Below are 12110 nucleotides of genomic sequence, written 5' to 3' on the forward strand. Positions count from 1 at the left end.
AAAAAAATTACATACCAAAAACTCAAATTTTCTTTTACATTTTCAGGTAACCTAATTCCTGGTCAACTATAGAGCATGACTCAGGCATAAAAATATAAAAAATCACATTTTTTGGAATGGCAAAAATCAATAGATTGATTTAACTAAGTAGAAGAGTTGAAAGAGCAAAACCACAGGAGCAAAAATTTAGTCTTTAAGTATGGTGAATATCTTCATTCTCAGAACTAATAAGAGTTTATTTACAAACTTCCATTCTTTAAACTTTTATTAGTAATAAATCTCGAGAAGCATCTCCCATCAATTAAAAAAAAAACTCACAAGAAATGAATTTTACAACATGGAGAAACAGAAAAGCTAGACTAGTTTAAAAAAATAAACTGATACAAAATTTCAATGAATTCGTGAACTGGTCTACCTTTTCTACCTCACTAGGCTATGCAACAAAAAGAATAAAGCCCTCTTTAAGCCACTTGCCTTCGCTAGTCATCTGGGGAATTCGATTTAACACATTTTTACCTGAACAGCTAAAATAAGACAACAGACATAACAAGCACTGACAAGAATGTAGAACAACTGGAACTCACACACCACTGTTGGAAATAAAGATTAATAAAACCATTCTGGCTGTCTCTCCTACAGCTGAACTGTGTGGCCCCGCAATTCCATTCCTAGACACTTATCTAACAGAAATGTATACATGTTCATGAGCAAACATGCACAAAATTGTTTATAACAGCACTATTCATATAGGCCCTAAACTGGAAACAACCAATGCACATCTCCAGGAGGATGAACAGGGGTATAATCACACAATGGAATACAATACAGCAATGAAAATAAACAACCCATAACATGGATCAATTTTACAACTATGACATGGAGTGAGAGAAGTCAGACACAAGAAAGTACACACTCTGTGATTCTATATATATATATATATATATATATATATATATACACACATAAGGTTCAAAAACTGACTAAAGTAATTGATAATATTAGAAGGATACCCTTTGTGCTAGAGTAGCAAATGAAAGGGAATGTAATACAAAGATGACCAGCTTGGGTCTATGGCTCTATTTGGGGGAAAGAAGATGAAGAAGATTTGACAGAAAAGAAAGTCATAATGTCACATAATAAGGACAATCCCAGCCCCTAAAAAGGGCTACTCTTAAGTAGGTATTTTTATAGGAAAGAGCAGTTCTGTTAAGAGGAATACAAAAGAGAGGGAGGAGGGGGGAAAATGGTAGAGAGTAAGAGAGAGGTGAGGAGAAGGGGGAAGGAAGGAAGGATGGATAAATCCAGACTTGGTTTCTACCTATAGTCCAATAATTTTTTCATATTTTTCCCCAAGGTCAAAGGTGGGGAATTACCAAAAGAAATCTAAATAAATATAGCCCAAAATGAAATGCACACAACAAATTTAAACTCTTGCCTCTAATCAAGCCAAAAATTATATAAATATCAAAAGGAGTTTTAACTGCAATATTCAATAAATGTAAACCAAAAAAATGGAGCTTCTTGAGTGATTCTCAAGGGATTAGATAATTACAAAAAGGTATTAGTATGTCTCCTGAGAGTTAAACTAAGCCCCATTGCTCAATTCCATTAACTAAATGAATTAAGGGGAAAACAAAAAACAAAAAAAAACAAAACCACCCTACAGGGTTTTTGACAGTGTCTGAAATATGTAACTGTTTCCATTAACTGATTGCTTCTGTAACTAGCAGCATGAGGACACTTTTTTCTGACAGGTTCTTCTGCTGTATATACCCACACACAAATACCCAACTCAATAGTGTATCTGCTTTAAGATTCTCCATCAGTGACAACACCATTTGCTTCCAGCATCCATAATTTAAACGCAAAGCTCGAGGAAGGACAAGGCAAACCGGTATCTGAGTTTAGAAGCTAAAGGGAGAAATAAAAACTGCTACATTATATCGCCTGCTCTGCTCAGAGTACATCTCACAGGCAATTCACACCCAGTGGCTGGAGTGTTTTAATAAGAGCCTGGTTGTCAGGCATCCCCATTCAAGACAGTTCTATTGTCCTTCATCATTGCCCTCCCAAACACACACACTCATTTCAACAAATCTGAGCTTTTCACTTTTCCACGGCCTTATCAATTGTGGAACGCTTTATTTAAAATTATAAAGGTAACAACAACAACAAAAAAGAGACAGAAAACTAAAACTAATACGATTAAAAATAACAAGATAGGAGGAGTTCCCATTGTGTCTCAGTGGTTAACAAACCCAACTAGCAACCATGAGGATGCAAGATCGATCCCTGGCCTCGCTAAGTGGGTTAAGGATCCAGCGTTGCCATGAGCTGTGGTGTAGGTAACGGACAGCTCAGATCCTGCATTACTGTGGCTATGGCACAGGCCGGTGGCTACAGCTCCGATTAGACCCCTAGCCTGGGAACCTCCATATGCCATGGGTACAGCCCTAAAAAAAAAAAAAAAAAAAAAAACACACACACACACAAATGAATAGGATAGGAGTTCCTGCTGTGGTGCAGTGGGTTAAGGATCCACCATTGCCATAGCTGCGACCGGTGCCCAGAAACTTTCATGTGCTGTGGGTGTCGTCAAGAAAAAAAAAATAAAAAAAGAGGGGGTATTTAACAAGTATTGAGAGGCAGAGGAGAGAGGAAGAGAAATGGGAGGTAATACAAAATCTCCTTAGCAGGGAGTTAATAGCTATTGTCACATTTGTGAAATCAAGTGTCAACTGTGGCAGTTTAAAAAGAAGGCTGCAAATCTTTTGATACTCTTCCCATCAAATGATGGGTCTATGTCCCCTCCTCTTGAGTCTGAGCAGGCTTTGGGACTGATCCAACCAACAGAGTTGATGAAAGCGAAGTTATGTAACTTCTGAGGCTGTGTCGTAAAAGGCCATGAAGGTTCTGACTGGTTCACTTGAGGCATTCAGAGCTCAGGTTAATTGCTTGTGTCCACCTGGAGGGCGTTTTGGGGTGAGATTAACATTTTATTTGGCGAACCTGGGGTAAAACAGATTGATCTCCTTAATGTGGGTGGGCCTCATCTAATCAGCTGAAGTCCTGAGCAGGACAAAATGTTGGTCTCCCTGAACAAGAGGAAATTCTCCAGAAGACTGCCTTTGGTCTTCATCTGCAACACCAGCTCTCCTGGGTGTCCAGTATCCTGGCCCACATTGCAGATTTTAGACTCACCAACCTCCACAATCATGAGAGCCAATTCCTTACAATCTTTCTATAAACCTATCACATCCTATTAGTTTGTTGCTCTTCAGAACCCTGGGGAAGCTGGTGGCCATTTAGGTGGTGCAACTACCTGTGGCCACTATGCTAAAATTGCCATGTGTGGGCACTCTAGTCAACAGTGAGTGCTGAGACTAGTCTCCCAGACATCCCTGCCAAGGCACAAGGCATGAGAACAGCATTCTGGGACTCTCCAGATCACCTACTCACCAGCTGAGTGCTACACAGAGAACTCAGTCAACACTACAAGAAACAGAAGCAGCCAAGCACTGCCTGAATCCTTAATCTATGGAACCCATAATACCATGAAACAATTGTATAAGCCACTACATTTTAAGGTAATTTGTTCAATGATAGCCACCAAAACAACGAAAACCAGAAATAGTGCATAGTTATCACACCTGAGAAGAGACTATAGCTGAGCTGCGATCAGAGAATAATGGGTTTAAATTTTCATTTTAAACCCTTCTTTGTTGTTTGCATTATTCTTACTGTGTATAAAAATTAATACGGAAATTTAAACAATTAAAAATTAAAGAAACAACTGCACACATGCTTAGCACTTATTATGTACACATGTTCTCTCTATGTTTTAACTCATTTGATCTTCACAATAACCCCATGGGGGGAGTGCTTTTATTAACCCCCTTTTATAGATGGGAAATTGAGGCAAAGAGAGGTTCAATAACTATACAAAAGGTCACACAGCAACAATACCTAAATTCAAACTAGCCAGTCTGGGTCCAGAGCTACAACACTTCCAGAAAGATCACTAGGCAGCCTCAGCAGCCCTGAGCCACTGGACAAAGGGCATAGTCTCAAACTGCCATTCACCTGGGTCTCCAAACATGTGACTGACTGCAATGCTATCATATGTCAAGCACTGCTGGAATGTCTTGCTTCTTCAAAAGCTATGGCCTAAACTGCAATACCTTTTACTCTAATCCCCACCTGTACACATTCTTTAAGGCCCAAATACTATCCAAATCTCTCTACCCAGTGTTAATTTCCCCTACATATCCAATGAGCCATTTATATCAGATATTTCCATCCTTCTGCCTCCAACTCAATTCTGTATCTTTATATCCCCCCACCTCTATGAGCCTTGTGAAGGTCTTAGTGTCTAAATTTCCCCACTAAGGTCTTGCACAAAACAGAAACGTAATTACTATTTATTAAAGTTCACTGTTAACAGGTTTATTCTAAATGGAAGTTGGTGGAGCAAGCTTCACCTTAGAGAAAATTTCACTGAATTTTATTTGAGAGAGAGGAGAGGAGTGAAGAGCAAGCCTACTTCTGAGCACATACCCTATACGAATGTGTAATGTGGATCATGACATGTACTAGATTGTTCAGTCACACTATTTACAATAAAATTTAGGAACAACTCAAATGCCCATGAACCGCAGAATACACAAACTATGGTAAAGTCACACCATGAAATACTGGACAGCAATGATAATGACTGAACTACAGCCACATACAGCAACATGGCTAAACCTCACAAACATAATTTTGAGTAAAGGAAATCAGATATCAAAAAACTAAATAAATAAAAATAAACCTACCATATGATCCCATGTATATAGAGCATGACGACAGGCAAAACTAGTACAATGGAAATTAACACAACCATTGTAAATCAACAATATTTCAATTAAAAAAATTTTTTTAAAAAGTCAAAACTAATCTATAAACCTTGAGAAGAGAAAGTAACTGGAAAAAAGCATGGCAATGCTCTGTTTCTTGATCTCAGTGCTGGTTATAAGTGTATGTTCACTTGGTCAAAATTCATTAAACTGTACACTTAAGATTTCTATGTATGTTATAATTCAACTTTTAAAAATTACTTAAAAAAAAAAAAAAAAAGACCCTTAAGCCGAGCCATCCATGGAACAGGCATAAAACATCCTGTAACATTTGAAACCAACTTGGCTTCATTTGACTGGAGGGCAGAAGTGTGGGGGTTGTTGCGTAATTTGGATAACTTCAACTCTGCTCCCTAAAACATGCACAAATAGTCCAACAAATGCCTAAGTGAAGTGTCTGTAATTTCTCACTAGATCCCCTTTCTGCTTCCGAATCTGCTCACCTTTCTCCACTTTAACAGACCTCAGCTCGCACAAGCACTCCCCGTTCAGCCCTTCTTCAACTCCTTTCCCTAACACATGGAATTTTCCCCAACTAGACCCTTTCCCATCCTCCTTCTACTCCTCCTCCCTGGTCAAGGGGTTAATGCATTAGCTCACAGGACTATCCAAAAGCAGACGCTGATACTCCTGAAATGAACCTAAGTTTTGAATATATCCATTCTAGTGGCCATGTGCCTGTGGTTTCTTTGGGGACAATTTGGATAATTTAAAGCAAAACTATTTTTAAACCTGCAGTCTTTTTCCCTCTAATGCCTTCCCCAAAACACACACACATACAGAAAACAGAACCCAGACTTGCTGAGGTAAGCCTAGAATGGTATGTGGACCTGGCAAATCTAAAGTGCAAAAAGTGCCCCAAAGCACCTATGTGCCCTACCTAGGGGGATACAATGCATTCCTAATTTGCATATTTTTAGAGGAGGCAGTTACTAAAAAACTTCTCTTCCATCCTTAGACCTTGTAATCTCACCAGAGGACAGCCCATTCTTTTTCTTTGCCTTTTCTTTTTTTGTCTTTTTAGGGCTGCACCCTCAGTATGGAGGTTCCCAGGCTAGGGGTCTAATCAGAGCTGTAGTTGCCGGCCTACACCACAACCATAGCTCACCAGATCCAAGCCGCGTGTGTGACCTATACGCACACATCATAGCAATGCTGGATCCTTGACCCACTGAGCGAGGCCAGGGATTGAACCCTCAACCTCACAGTTCCCAGTCGGATTCGTTCCCGCTGAGCCACAAGGGGAACTCCCCATTCTTTTTCTTTTTTCCATCATAAATTTTATTCCCAATGTGGGACAGACTTCTTCCCAAAATGAAACATGTGCTACTCTGGAGAGATCTGGGAGATTCTCCCACCATCTCCAGGGAAGAAGTGAGAAAGGCAGGTTGCTGGGACAGGGAAGGTTTCACAGTTCCCCAGACTACTTTTCCTCCCCTTCTCAACAGTAATAGTTTCTCCCCACTCTTATTCCTTTCATCCATTCATCCTTTATTTAAAAAAAAAAAAAAAAAAAAAAAGCCTTTGCTGGGAAAAATACAAGCCACACCTAAAGTATGAGAGGGGGCAGAGGACAGCCCATTCTTAATTTTTCTTCCACTGCTAATCTCTCAGTCTTCTTATGCAATTTGTTGGGAAAGCTTCACCTTAGAATACTGTTAGAATAAGGGAGAGGAGAGGGAGGCTGGGGGAAGGGGAAGGCTGCTTAATGGGTAGAACGTTACTTTTGTCTGTGATGAAAATGTTCTGGAATTAGATAATAGAAATGACTGGATAACTCTGTGAATATAATTTTTAAAACAACCGAGTTGTACACTTTAAGTGGGTGAATTTATGGCATGTTTATACCTTAACTTTTAAAATAGTATGGGAGTGCCTAATTTTTTGGAGAGAAAGTTGGATGAAAGGAGCAACTAGCAGATGGACAGCTAAGTACCACCTAACTATCAAGTTGAATGAACTCATGAATTAAAAATGAGGAAACTGTCCCCTCATTTCTATCCAGCTCAGAAGTGTATGTGAGGAAAGTCAGAGCAAGAAAGTGCACAATTATAGATCTGGATGATGAACATTTTTAGTCTCAGGGCTCCCGTCATGATATTTTATTTCATTAATTAATTCAACAAGATGAACCTCCGTCGAGACGAGTGCAGAGAGTGAGCGCTGGGGGACGCCATAGATTGTTTTCAACGCTAACTCGCCTAAAGCCTTCATCAAGTCACCCCTGTGCAGCACAGTTCTTGCTGATTTGCAGGACCTACCCGAAAAGTTGCCTCTAAAAGCTCCGCTCGGATCCAGGTGGAAAAGAACGGTTAAGGGGAGGTGGCTGACTTGAGCGCAGGATTCCAGCGTGTTTGCCCAAGGGGCTTGGAAGGACCGGCGGGGGGTGGGGGCGCTGAAGGACAAGTCGGCTTAAGGGCGCTCGCACCCTACCTCGACACGACCTCCAGAACTCCACGGATCCTCCAAAGCCCACGCCGTCCCGGTCAGATACGACCGGCCCCGGAGGCCCAACGCACCCACACCCCTCCCCCACCTCCTGGCCCCTCCAACCCTGGCCGGAGCCATCCCCGAGTCCGCTGAGGGCTACCCGAGGCCACCTGCTGCCCAGAGACAGAGGAAGAAAGGGGTCGACTGCCACTCCCTTCTGCAGAGCGGAGCCGAAAACTTCCCGCGGAGACGCTTCGGAGAGCTCTCTCACCCCATCTCGGACTAATAAAGAGCCCGGGAGCACCCAAGGGCCACGCGTTCGGGCCAGGGAGGCGCCGCACCCTCCCGCCGCCCGGCCCGGACTTCTCCGCTGCCCCCAGCCAGGGGCGCCTCACTCCCCTTCCAGACCAGCCGAGCCCCGTCGCCGCAGGGCGCCAAGCCCTGCCTGCCTCGGGGCCGCAGGAACCTCTCGGACCCAGTTCCTAGACCGCCCTGAGGCCGCCGGGGTTACCCGGGTGAGCAGAAGCCCGTGGGGGCTGCCCTCTACCGCCACTGCCGCCGTGCGCCCTGGCGCGCGCCAAGCTGGCCTCGCTACGAGCAGAGGCCGGCCCCCGGCAATGGTTGGAGCCCAGCGACCCCGCGCCCACCCGCGGGGGAAAGTGGCGCAACGCAGCCCGAGTCCCACTCACCTCCAGTGGATCCTCCCGACCTGCGGCACCCGACCCGCCGCTCGCTGCTTCGCTGGCGACTCCAGGACCTCAGAGGAGGGGGCGGGGCGGGGGGCGGAGCCAGCCCAGACTGGCAAGCGCCAGAATTAAACCTTGAAATCTACTGGACCCACCTGGGCCCCGCTGCCACAGCCGCGGGCAAGGAAGTCAGAGGAGGCTAGGAAGTCTCTGACTCCGGGTGGGATACGGCTGTAGCTGTGTCCAGAGTGCAGGAGGGACAGCTCGAGCCTGGGAAACCCTAGGAGGTTTCCGAGACCTCAAGGAACCCCGACTCTCGGCGGCGCTCTCTTTGTACCCTTGAGCGGGTCGGCGGGCAGACCCCAGTGCGCCTGCGCGTCTCTCCAAATCCCCTGGCCCACGAGGCACCTTCGTGCACCTCTGCCGCCTCACCCCAGCCCGCTGACTTCTGCCAGGCAAGAAGTAGGCAGAGTAGCTCCCTCCCTTCGGGCACGCTTCTGCTGGCAGCGTGTGTTTACTTTTTTCCCCGCGAGGGGTGAAAAATCCATTCCCAGGAAGATCTGCGTCAGTTTGATTCTGTCATTTTAATCGGGAAGAATACCTGGAGGCGCGGGAGACTGGCACGGTAAATACCCCCGCCTAGTCGCTTTAACTGCCCCCTTCCTCCACTCCGCTAAGAAACTGCTGAGTGATTGTTGGTTTGTTTCCGGACCCCTTTTGATTTTTTGCCATTTCTAGGGCCGCTTCTGCGGCATATGGAGGTTCCCAGGCTAGGAGTCAAATCGGAGCGGTAGCTGCTGGCCTACACCAGGGCCACAGCAACGCAGGATCCGAGCCGCGTCTGCAGCCTACACCACAGCTCATGGCAAGGCCAGATTCTTAACTCACTGAACAAGGCCAGGGATCGAACCTGCAACCTCATGGTGCCTAGTCGGATTCGTTAACCACTGAGCCACGACGGGAACTCCCCGGAGCTCTTTTATGAAGGATACTCTAGAACTTGCAGGGATCTGCTTCCCTGCAGGTGCCAGAACGGGACAGTCACTGGTCCGGCCCGAGTAATCCGTGCGTTCATGATGGCTCGGCTGCGGGACGGAGTCCTTGCCGGAAAGGAAAGGATACGCGTCCAGAAGGGCACAGGTGTTCGAGGGACTCCAGAGAAGACGCAGTGCCTGCCTCCGAAGCTCAGACCTAACTAGAAAGTTAGATACTCGATTCAGAGCAACCTCAGTGGGTGCAAGTGAGGCAGTGACTGTCTCAAATTGAAAATGGTTTGAATAAACATGACGGGAAGACCAACTTTACAAATATATATACAATATGTATATTACCCAGACCAGAAACTCTAATGCCAGATCTCCAGTCACTGAATTTCTTAAGGCGAGGGGTGGGAGGCCCTCTCCCTGAGCTCTCCAACAGGCAAGCACCCCAGAGGAGCTTTAGGCACTAACAATATTTTTGCAAGTAGGTTAAAGTGAGAGTCATCAAACCTCACAAGACTCTAGCCTCTGGGGAAAAGAGGCTTTGAAATCAATGCTTTCCTACATGTTCCCAGCAAAGCACATCTGCAAATTCCTGAAACTGATGGCCCCTGCCTGTGAAGAGGATGAGGAAAGGGCAGCTCAAAGATGCACAAAGGCAAGAAATCTCATTTTTTAGTCCCAGCGCCTTTGCCAGTTCAGTGGGTGACAGTAAGCAAACTCCTCCTTCCTGGCCTCAGTTTCTTCATCTGTATAATAGGCTATAGGGATTCAGTAGATCTTCTTCAAATCCCGCCCCCCCAAAATGTCCATAGATTCTATGAAAAGAATACTTATTCCCAAGGAGGCTCCTGCATGCACAAAGTGCCCTCCACCCTTTATTTCTCCTTCCTTACATTTAGTCAGTAAACTTATTTCGTAGGTCCTCAAAAGTAGGCAAGCCTAATCAATCAAAAGTAGGGCAGATTTTGGGTGTTCTTGTAGTGGCTCAGTGGAAACAATCTGACTGGTATCCATGAGGACGCAGGTTCAATCCCTGGCCTCACTTGGTGGGCTAAGGATCCGACGTTGCCATGAGCTATGGTGCAGGATCTGGCCTTGCTGTGGCTATGGCATAGGCCAGCGGCTACAGCTCCGATTTGACTCCTAGTCTGGGAACCTCCATATGCCCTGAGTGCCACTCCAAAAAGACAAAAAAAAAAAAGTAGGGCAGATTCTGAATTTTTAGTGGATTTATATTTGAAATTTTACTTTCTTTTTAGTTATTTTCCTATTGAGATACAGTTCATATAAATTTATTCTTAAAGTGCAAAATTCAGTGATTTTTGAATATATTTACAGCTATACAATCATCACCACTAATTCCAGAACACTTTTAGTATTTCAATAAGAAACCTCATATTATTAGCAGTGTCTCCCCATTCCCCCTGCCTCTTAATCCCAGGCAACCACTAATGCACTTTCTTTCTCTATGGATTTGCCTATTTTGGACATTTCATATAAATAGAGACATGTAACTTGTAGCCTTTGGATCTGGCTTCTTAACATTTATTTGCAGGGTTCTTCCGTGTTTTATGTATCATTCCTTTTTATAGCTATCCACTGTATGGACAATACTACATTTTATTTATCCATTAATTCATTCGTGGGCATTTTGGATTATTTCTACTTCTTGACACTTAAGAATAACACTACTAAGACATTCATCTACAAGTTTTCATGTAAACCTGTCTGTTCATTTCTCTCAGGTGATTAAGTTTTTGAGGAACTAATACACTTTCTAAAGTAGCTGTACTATTTTACATTCCCATTATGAGGGTTCTAATTTCTACAAATCCTTGCTAATAGTTGTTATTGTCATCTTTCTTATTGTATGCATCCTAGGGGATATGAAGTAGTATCTCATAGTTTTAATTTGCATTTACCTAATGACTAATGATGATGAGCACGTTTTCATATGCTTATCGACCATTTTTACATTTTCTTTGGAGAAATGTCTTTTCAAATCCTTTGCTCATTTTTGGGTTATATGTTTCTTATTGTTGGTCTTTCTAAGAGGTCTTTACTTATATCTGGTAAGTTATACTAGTCCTTTATCTGACATATGATTTGTAAATATCTTCTCCCATTCTTTGGTTTGTTTTTTCACTTTCTTAAAAGTGTCCTTTGGGAGTTCCCGTTGTGGCTCAGTGGTTAACAAATCTGACTAGGAACCATGAGGTTTCGGGTTTGATCCCTGGCCTCGATCCTGGTTAAGGATCCAGTGTTGCCATGAGCTATGGTGTAGGTCGAAGACACGGCTCGGATCTGGTGTTGCTGTGGCTGTGGTGCAGGCTGACAGCTACAGCTCCAATTCAACCCCTAGAAAAGCCAAAAAAAAGAAAAAGAAAAAGAAAAAGTGTCCTTTGAAGTACATATGTGTTTTTTTTATTTTTGTTTTTTGTTTTTCTTTTTTCAGGGCCGCACCTGTGGCATATGGAGGTTCCCAGGCTAGGGGTCAAATTGGAGCTACAGCTGCCGGCCTATGTCACAGCCACAGCAACACCAGATCTGAGCTGCATCTTCAACCTACAGCACAGCTCATGGCAACCGTGGATCCTTAACTCACTGAGCGAGGCCAGGGATTGAACCTGCAATCTCATAGTTCCTAGTTGGATTTGTTTCCGCTGCACCATGATGGGAACTCCACATATGTTTTTAATTTGGCAGTTATATATTTTTGCAAAATAACATAAGCTAAGAGAACAGCTAACTCTCAACAATTTCCCAGACTATAAAATCGATGTGTGCCTATTAGAAGAAAAAATGTTTGGAAAAATCTAACAAAGAATAAAGAAAAAATAACAATTGCTTATGGCTCCATCACCTAGATAGTCACTATTAAGATTAAAGCAAATTTCCTTCAGGCCCTTTTTAACACACATTATTTATTTGATATCACCCCAAATGGCATCATGTGGCCCTGCACTTTACACTTGCAGTCATAGCTGAGGACTGTCTTACTGACAGCATCCCCATGTTCAGAACCCCCTCTCCCTCCTTTCCCATCAAAACCAATCTATCCTGTGCCTGTTCCCTCAGGATTCAGTTAAGGTAATTTAGTACATTAATAATAA

The 12110-nt window shown here is 43.7% G+C and overlaps 1 protein-coding gene across 2 annotated transcripts in view; it reads right to left on the reverse strand.

The window, feature by feature from the left end:
• Window positions 1-8070, reverse strand: part of KANK1 (KN motif and ankyrin repeat domains 1) — a 203631-nt gene extending 195561 nt beyond the window's left edge. For both annotated transcript variants that reach the window (XM_047767723.1, XM_047767722.1), the window contains exon 1: window positions 8018-8070. The gene's annotated coding sequence lies outside the window, so the exon portion shown is untranslated. The remainder of the gene's footprint in view (window positions 1-8017) is intronic.
• Window positions 8071-12110: the final 4040 nt, after the last annotated feature.

This window comes from Phacochoerus africanus, chromosome 2 (genome assembly GCF_016906955.1).
Source record: "Phacochoerus africanus isolate WHEZ1 chromosome 2, ROS_Pafr_v1, whole genome shotgun sequence".
Lineage (NCBI taxonomy): Eukaryota > Metazoa > Chordata > Mammalia > Artiodactyla > Suidae > Phacochoerus > Phacochoerus africanus.